This window comes from Gorilla gorilla, chromosome 10 (genome assembly GCF_029281585.2).
Source record: "Gorilla gorilla gorilla isolate KB3781 chromosome 10, NHGRI_mGorGor1-v2.1_pri, whole genome shotgun sequence".
Classification (NCBI taxonomy): Eukaryota; Metazoa; Chordata; class Mammalia; order Primates; family Hominidae; genus Gorilla; species Gorilla gorilla.
Window position 1 is genome coordinate 141,944,323 of NC_073234.2, and position 10,158 is coordinate 141,954,480.

Sequence of the window (10,158 nt, forward strand, 5' to 3'; positions counted from 1 at the left end):
AGCTTCTAAGGTAGAATCCTACTTTTTTCAAGTGCTATTGATTAGTTGACTGTTTAGACTTTTGTTATAAGATTTATAATTTTAAAAATGATAATCAAAATATAATATTGAACACAATTTAGGGCATTATGTCATAAATATTTACTAAGACAATGTTTGCATTTCATAATCTATAATACATATTGATTTTAGTATCACATTTACAGATTGATTCTGAGTAATCAGCACAGATTTCTAAAAGAAACTTTATGGGATGCTGAGACATGAATAAAAACAACTTTATTCCTTTGGAAAGGACAACCCACATGCTAAGAAGATGATACTACATGTTGTTATAGCCCGAAAGGCCCTCTTTCCACAGGGGAGCAGTGAAGAGTAGAGGTTGCCCATGTGGATTCCCAAGTCAGATAGATATGGATTCAGATCCCAGCTCTGCTGCTTGCTACCCAAGAGACCATGGACTGTGGACTCTTTAGGTCTCAGAGTTTTTGTTTGTTGTCTGTTTTTCGCTTCCAAAACCAGAAAATGAGAAGATATTTTCCATAAGATGGCGGTGGTGAGTAAATGTAATTATATGTCTAAAGCTATGGGCATGAAAGCTTGGCACACATTTAAGTAAGTGCTTGATAAATGTTAATTCTTACAACTATTGGTATCATTTAGATTTAGGTTGCTGAGTTAGTGGGAAATAATGTCCTTATCATGTGAGGAATCCCTATTCTCAAAAGGGGTTATTATCATTAGAATGCTAACTGTTTTCAAAACAGCTAATTGACCATTTTATTCAGAAGCACCATCTGCTACTCATTAGGGTCTAGGTTTCTGTCAGCTCAGGGGTGCCCATATGTGAGCTGATAACCCTATTTCAGTCTTGGTTGTTGAATCCTCAGTGTCTGGGGTTGACTGACTATCAGGTATTTGCATCTCTGAAAGTAATTTTCAGCAGCGAGATTTTAGTTAGGTTCTTTGGTTACAGTTCTAGATAATTAACACTAAAATGAGACGTCTTAGAAGGCTTTGGCTCAGGTAATTGAGAGAAGTGAATGTTGAACAAGATTCAGGAAGGGAAGAGCTGGGATACCCAAATGTCTGGATTTCATGCGCTTTTTCTCCAAGCACATCCACTGTGGGGCTTGGCCTCAATCCCCTAGATGTCTTCAATATAATCTTCAATTGTCAGGAGAAGAGAACTTGATGGAACTTGCTTGGACAAAATGCCTTCACCGCTAACTCAGTCAGCTATGGCGATGGGTCAAGGACCTGGTGGTTTTGCAGAGAAGACCCTTGGTCAAATCTTTGTGAATGAAGCAACCATTCCGATGTTCAATAACAGGGTAAGTGCTGGCCAATGATGTCATTATCGTCCATCCTATGACTCCCACACATCAGTGATCTTATTAGATACCTGCAATTTCAACCCACTACATCAGAATTCCATAGGAATGAGTTGTTTTTAAAGTTCTTCAGAGTTAATTTGGATGCTCAGTCATTATAAAGAACTACCTTCATCCTACAAAGACTGGTGTTTTTTCTTTCCTTGTTTATCTTGGAATTTTTTTCCAATTGCAGCCTTGAAAACCGTTTCCAATAATGTCAGAATTTGCTTAAAAGATTGTGAAAGACGGTAATCTGGATTGTAATACTGGATCAAAGAGACCATACCAGGAGCCAACCATGCTAAATCTACAGAATTTGTAAAAAGACAAACTTTAAAATACTGAATTACAATGTTAAGACAAGTTCCATAGAGTGATAAGGTCTATGTGGTACTTACTATTTTACACACATTTTCCTACACTTAGTGTAACTGTCTCCTAATTAAATACAATTGTTTTAAATTAGCTGATGTGTGTTTTATGTGATATAGCTTTATATCCTAAGCCAGAATAAAAATATTCTGAGAGTGACAGTCTTTCTTCATTATTTCATCTCTTGTCCTGCATAATTTTGTTTTTAAGTTAGATTTTGATATTAAATTGGTTAAATAATTAAAGGAAAAAATGAACACTAGGAAAACAAAATGAGGGAGATGGCTTCAGGCCAATTTATATTAACAAGCAAAAACACTACCTGTTATTTTAAAAGCTTTTAAAAACAGTGACATTCAGGCTCTTCCATTTCTGTCTAGAATGCACCAGTTTATACCAAACTATCTGTACTATAGAGAACAGCAAAAATATCTGACCAAAACCACCAAAGAGTGACATTTTAAAAGACTTCAAGGAACTCTCAAGGCTTCCAGAGTTGGAAGGATCAAGAAAGAGAGAATGCAACTTCATTAAGGTGAGCCTAGAATTTTATGTTGTTTTTTCGTTCTAAGATATTTATTAGATTTTTAAGTGGTGCAGGCCAGAGAGGCTGAATAGAAAGTGTAAAATGTAGAGTAGGTGAGCAGAGATTTTAGTCATCTCACAGTGATGGCGAAAAAAAATTGAGGTTATGGTTGCCATGGTAGGAATGAATTGAGGGGCCAGCATAACATGGAGAAGGGAGATCGGGTAAATAAGCCCAATGTTTGGAGCTAATTTTCCTCTCAACAAATTTACTGATGTGTCACCAAGGTCATATGTGAGGGCAGCAAAACTAAGCACAAAGGAGTAGCTAAAAACTTAAATTTTAGAGTTTTCACAAGTCTTACAGTGCTGGGGTGCGAAACTGAAGTGTAGGATTCACCTAAAAGAAGGATCCTATTGAACAACTCAGAATTAGATTGGGAACTCTGAAGGACTTTACCCTATAGGGATGAGAAAGGTAGCAATATCTCAGATGTATAAAGACTGAAACCCAGCCTCACATCCATCCATATTCCAGATTAGATAAAATTGATAATCTCCTACACAAACTATCTTCTATTAATATAAAGTATCTTCTATTCAGATTTATCCAGATGCTATAATTTTTATTTTATTATTCCAACACCAGACACAAAAAGGAACAGGATACAGAAGTGGAGGCAGTTCAGCGAAAAAGATGAGAAGAAGGAGAATGTCCACAAATAAATTTCACTTATAAAAGTTCAGATAAAAATTCTAGAACTGGGTTTTTATGGGTTTAGGTCTTATGTTTAAGTCTTTAATCCACCTTGAGTTAATTTTTGTATAAGGTGTAAGTTTCAGTTTTCTGCATATGGCTAGCCAGTTTTCTCAACACCTTTTATTAAACATGGAATCCTTTCCCCATTGCTCATTATTGTCAGGTTTGTCAAAGATCAGATGGTTGTAGATGTGTGGCATTATTTCTGAGGCTCTGTTCTGTTCCATTGGTCTATATATGAGTTCATGTCCTTTGCAAGGACATGGATGAAGCTGGAAACCATCATTCTCAGCAACAGGACAGAAAGCCAAACACCGCATGTTCTCACTCATAAGTGGGAGTTGAACAATAAGAAAACATGGACACAGCAAGGGGAACATCACACACCAGGGCCTGTTGGTGGGTGGTGGGCTAGGGGAGGGATAGCATTAGGAGAAACACCTAATGTAGATGACAGATTGATGGGTGAAGCAAACTACCATGTCATGTATATATCTATGTAACAAACCTGCATGTTCTGCACATGTATCCTAGGACTTAAAGTATATATAAAAAAATTCTAAAACTGAAAAATATAAGTGAATTAAAAACATAGTGATTATATTTAAGAGCATGTTAGACACCGGTAAAGAGAGTTCTGGTGATTTCAAAAATACGTTGGTAGTAAATATTCAGATTTAAGAATAAAAAATAAAAAGAAGGGAAGACACACAGAAGCCGAAGAGGCACGTAGGGGAGTGTTGTGGTTATGTCTATGTCACAAACGTCTCCCAAACTTAGTGATGTAATAAAACCATATTATTATTAAATAGTTATCATGAATGAGTAATTTGGACAAAGGCACTGTAGAGCCAACTCACTGGAGCTCCATGATGTCTGGGGTGTCATCTAGGATGACACAAACTACTAGATGCAGAAATATCAAAGGTTGAGTATTTTATATGTCTGATGCCTTTGTGTTCCCCCAAATGAGCTCTCTCTCCAGCAGATAATTCTTCTGTGGAATTTTTCAGTGACTCAACTCCAAATAGGAGCATTTCAAGAGTATGTATTTCAACAAAGAAGTATTAGAAGATGACAGTGTCCTTGCAGTATCTTTTAGGTGCTATCAGAACATGATTTCTGCTATATTCTATCATCGGAGCCTTAATAATATTAACTATAATTCAAGGGAAGATCAAATAAACTTCACCTTTCAAGGAAAGGAGTAACAGAGAATGTGCAGGCATTTTTATCCACCATTGACATGGAAAAAAAAGTCCATCAAGGATTTCCAGTTTCAGATTCTACCTATAAAGAGTTCAGAAGTCATTATTCATAGCCTTACAAATAAATAAATAAATAAATAAATAAATAAATAAATAAATAAATAGAATATACAGAAAGCCCATAACTTCTCTTGGACTCATCAGATAATTGAGATCACAGACCAAACTGACATCCCCAAATCTAAAGGGACAAGCAAATCCAGAAAGACAGCACAAGTGAGATCTTTTTATGTGGAGTAGAAGCCACAAAAAATATAAACTTGAGAAGAAAGTCAGAGGCATTACATTACCCAACTTCAAACTATACCATAAGTCTACAATAAACAAAACAGCATGGTACTGGTACAAAAACACACATAGACCAATAGAACAAAATACAGAACCCAGAAATAAAGCCATACGCCTACAACCATCTGATCTTTGACAAAGATGACAAAAATAAACAATGGAGACAGGACTCCCTGTTTAATAAATAGTGCTGTGATAACTGGCTACTCATATGCCAAAGAGTAACACTGGACCCCTACTTCTCACCATGTACAAAAATAACTCAAGATGTATTAAAAACTTAAATGTAAGACCTCAAACTTTAAAAATCCCAGAAGAAAACCTAGGAAATACCATTCTGGACATCAGCACTGACAAAGAATTTATGACTAAGTCCTCAAAAGCAATTGCAATAGAAACAAAAATTGATAAGTGGGACCTAATTAAACTAAAGAGTTTCTGTGCAGCAAAAGAAACTATCAATAGAGTAAACAGACAACCCACAGAATGAAAGAAAATATTCACAAACTATTAATCCAGTGAAAGTCTAATATCCAGAATCTATAAGAAACTTAAGTCAACAAGCAAAAAACAAATAACCCCATTAAAAAGTGAGCAAAGGACATGAACAGACACTTCTCAAAAGAAGACATATAAGTGGTCATAAAACCTATTGCTCAATATTGCTAATCATCAGCAAAATGCAAATCAAAACCACAATGAGATACCATCTCATACCAGTCAGAATGGTGATTATTAAAAAGACAAAAAAAAAAATAGACCCTGGTAAGGCTATACACTGTTTGTTGGAATGTAAATTAGTCCAGTCACTGTGGAAGGCGATTTGGAGATTTCTTAAAGAATTAAAAACAGAACTACCATTTGACCCAGCAGTCTCATTATTGGGTATATACTCAAGGGAAAATAAATAATTCTACAAAATTCTGTGGCATTAGCAGCATGCATATATGTTCATCACAGCACTGTTCACATTAGCAAGGATATGGAATCAACGTAGGTGCACATCAATGGTAGATTGGATTAAAAAATAAAGTGGTATAGACACGCCATGGAATACTACCCAGCCATAAAAAAAGAAAAAAATCATGTCCTTTGCAGTAACATGGGTGCAACTTGAAGCCATCATCCTAAGTGAATTAGTGCAGTGACAGAAAACCAAATACTACATGTTCTCACTTATAACTGGGAGCTAAATATTAGGTAATCATGGACATAAAGATGGCCGCAATAGAAACTGGGGACTACTAGAAGTGGAAAGGGGAACGAGAGAAAGGGGTGAAAAACTACCTGTTGGGCACTATGCTCACTAGCTGGGTGACAAGATCATTCATAAACCAAATCTAAGTGTCACACAATATGCCCATGTAACAAATGTATACATGTAACCCCAAATCTAAAATGAAAGTTAAAATTATTAAAAACAATGCAACTCCAAAGTAAGAAAAAAATATATAATCCCCAAACTGCCCAATCAAACAATGGCAAAAGTCCTGAAGAGACACTTTACCAAAGAAAATACAGTGTTTTGGTGGCAAATAGTATATGAAAAGATGTTCAACATCATTCACCATTAAGGAAATGAAAATGAAAATAATGACACGATGCAACTGTGCAACTATTAGTATGGTATTTTATTGCTGGTGGGATGACAAAATGGTACTGCCAATTTTGAGGAAAATTTGGCAGATTCTCAACAAAGTGTAACATAGTCTTATCATTACAATCTAGCTACCATGTTCCTAAGTATTTAACCAACTGACTTAAAAATGTATTTTTGGCCAGACTCCATGGCTCATGACTCAGCACTTTGGGAGGCTGAGGCAGGTGGATCGCCTGAGTTCAGGAATTCAAGACCAACCTGGGCAGCATGGCAAAACCCCACCTCTACAAAAAATACAAAAATTAACTGGACACGGTGGTGCATGCCTGTAGTCCTAGCTACTTGGGAGGCTGAAGTGGGAGAATTGCTTGTGCTTTAGAGGCTGAGTTTGCAGTGAGCTGAGATCATGCCACTGCACTCCAGCCTGAGCAACAGAGCAAGACCCTGTCTCAAAAAAAAAAAGTATGTTCACACCAAATTCACATATGAATATTTTAATAGATTTATTCATATTCAACAGACACTGGAAGTAATGGAGATATAGTTTTACAAATGATTAAACAAACCTGGTACATCCATACAATGGTATATTGTACACCAATGTAAAGGACTGAACTGTTCAGAAACATGAAAATGTGAATGAATCTTAAATGTATATTGCTACTGAAAATGACCAATCTGAAATGGCTACATGTTGTATGAGTCATGAAAAAACAAGGACATTTTGAGGAACTGTCATAGCATAAAGAAGCCTAAGAAGATATGGCTACTAGATGGAATAAGGTATTCTGGATGAGATCCTGAAATAGAAAAAGGACATTAAAGAAAAACTAAGAAACCAAAATTAACCTGAAATAAGTATGGATTTTAATTAATGATTGTATTAGTCCATTCTCATTCTGCTAATAAAGACACACCCAAGACTGGGTAATTTATACAAGAAAGAGGTTAAATTGACTCACAGTTCAGCATGGCTACAGAGGCCTCAGGAAACTTACAGTCACGGTGGAAGGGGAAGTAAACATGTCCTTCCTCACATGCCAGCAGGAAGGAGAAGTGCAGTGTGAAGCCCCTCATAAAATCATCAGATCTCAAGAGAAATCACTCACTATCATGAGAACAGGATGGAAAAAACCGCCCCCATGATTCAATTATCTCCACCTAGTCCCTCCCATGACACGTGGGCATTATAAGTCCTACAATTCAAGATGAAATTTAGATGGGGACACAGTTAAACCATATCAATTATAATGTATTAATGTTGATTCATTAGTTGTGACAAATGTTTCATATTAATGTAAGATGTTAACACAAAATGAAACTCAGTGTGGGGTATGTGGGAACTCTCCCTATTATATAAATTTATAATTTTATAGATCTAAAACTACTTTGTTTTATTTCTTTTTTAAAAAGCCTATCAAATTTGTATCTAGACTCTTAGAGGAAGAGAGAATAGGGTAGAAAAAATATTTGAAAAAAATCACAGATAAGAAATATCTAAACTTGATCATGGAAATGTAGGCATAGATTAAAGAATTTCTACTAACCCAATGCAAGAGGAATGCAAGGAAAGTAAAACACTTAGACACACCAGTGCAAACCAATGAAAAGCAAAAACAAAGGGAAAAACACACATTCTATTCAAAGAGGCAATAATAAGAATTTTAGCTAATTTCTCAGCATACAGAATTGGCCAGGCACAGTGGATGGCTCATACCTATAATGCCAGCACTTTGGGAGGCTGAGACAGGAGGATCTCTTAGGACCATGAGTTCTAGGTCAGCCTGGGCAACATTGTAAGACCCTGTCTCTACAAAAGAATTAAAAAAATATTAGCTGGGTGTGGAGCACATGCCTGTAGTCCCAGCTACTCAGAAGGCTAAGGTGTGAGGATCACTTGAGCCTGGGAGGTAGAGGCTGTAGTAAGCAGTGATTGCACCACAGCTCTCCAGCCTGAGAGACACAGCAAGACCCTATCAAAAACAACACACACACACACACACACACACACACACACCACAAAACCAAAATTAAGTCTGAAGACAACCAAATCAAATTACATAGAGAGTAGAATGATACACATTGGAGACTTGGAAAGGTCAGGGAGTGGGGAGAGGGGGATGGATGATGAGAAATTATTTAATGGGTACAATGTGCATTATTCAGATGATGGACACACTAAAAGCCCAGACTTCACCACTAGGCAAAACAACTATTTAATAAAAAATAGCATTTGTACCCTTAAATTTATACAAATTAAGTAAAAGAGATAGCTGAAAGAAAATGCCTGTCATCTTTGAATTCTCTATCTAGAAATAACATACCAAAAAAGTTTAAAATGAAGGCAAAATGAAAATTTATATAAAAGAAAGACTGAGATAATTCAGTGCCACCAAATGTACACTAAAAACCATACAATTTGTTAGTGTGTTAGGTTGTTCTTGCATTGCTATAAAGAAATATCTAAGGTTGGGGTCATTTATAAAGAAAAGAGGTTTAATTGGCTTATGGTTCTGCAGACTTTACAGGAAGCCTGGTGCTGACATCTGCTTCTGGTGAGGCCTCAGGGAGCTTCCAATCATGGCAGAAGGCAACAGGGAGCCAGCACATCACATGGCAAGAGCAGGACAAAGAGAAAAGGGAGGAGGCACCACACACTTCGAAACAACCGCTTCACTCATCACCAAGGAGATGGTGCTAGGCCACTCATGAGGGATTCATTCCCATGATCCCAACCCCGCCCACTAGGCCCGCCTCCAACACTGGGAATTACATTTCAACATGAGACTTAAAGGGACAAGTATCCAAACCACGTCAGTTAGTTTTAGGGATAGGAAAATCATTCCAGACAGATAAATAGAAATGAAAGGAATAATGAATACAAATTTTTAAAAAATCTGTGATAAATCTAAACTGCATAAATCAATCATAATAACAATAATACCTTGTGAGTTTCAAAATGTATGTAGAATTTAAAAACGTGAATCCAACAAATCAAAAGACAGAAGAAATGGATTGAATTAAAATGTCTTAAATTGTTAACATTTTTAAGGTTATGATGAAAGCATTAATTTATATTTAATTATTATGAATTATGAATCAAAGATGCACATCATAGTCTCCAGGGGAACTGAATAATAACATGCTAATGGAGGATGCTAAATCAAAATAATCAGTTAATGCAAGGATTCAAGAGGAGGGAAAAATGAATGCAGCAAACGGAAACAAATCTGAACACAAACATATCACTAAAATCATCACATGTAAATTAACCAACATCCAATAAAAATTAAAGCTTTGTCAAACAAGATAAAATGTACAACTCAGCCACATAATGCTTACACTATAGGGATCTTAAATATGAAGACGTTTCTTCATATTTAAAATATGGAAGAATAAAAGTAAAAGCCCAGGGAAGCATTATTTAGACAAGAAACAAAAGTAGGCTGGCATTCTTTTAACAGATTTTATGGCAAAAAGTGCTTCAAAGTATACGATGATGTGACGAGAAAGCAAGTCTAAACAGCACATACAAGTGGAAAGCAAAAATTTGACAGAACCAAAGGAAGAAATATAAGAAGCAGAAAATCACAGTGGGAGATTTTCACAAAACTCTCTTAACTGATAGAGCTCTGGCATAAAATGTTTAGGAATATAGGAGTTTTGCACTGCAGAAATACAGGCTTGATCCAAATGGCGTATTAGAACGCAGCAGCCAACAATCACCAAACATGGAATATGTCCCCAAATTGACCACAAGATTTACCACCCAGCCAATTGTAAGCCATTCAAATAATTGAAATCGTAGCGTATCTTCTCTTCTAGCTGTGGAATAAAACTAGGACGATGATGATGGCAACTGCATCACCCCTAAATGGACAGACTTAATGAAATCGTCTTCTAAATAGAGTATGTCAAAGAGTCATGCTGTAAATTATGAAATACTTTCATCTGAGTAATTATGAAAAC

The 10,158-nt window shown here is 36.1% G+C and overlaps 1 long non-coding RNA gene across 1 annotated transcript; it reads left to right on the forward strand.

Moving 5' to 3' along the window:
* Positions 1 to 212: 212 nt before the first annotated feature.
* Positions 213 to 1,706, forward strand: LOC134756530 (uncharacterized). Its single transcript, XR_010129277.1, has 3 exons — positions 213 to 556; positions 1,181 to 1,334; positions 1,570 to 1,706. It is a non-coding gene; the product is annotated as an uncharacterized lncRNA (long non-coding RNA).
* Positions 1,707 to 10,158: the final 8,452 nt, after the last annotated feature.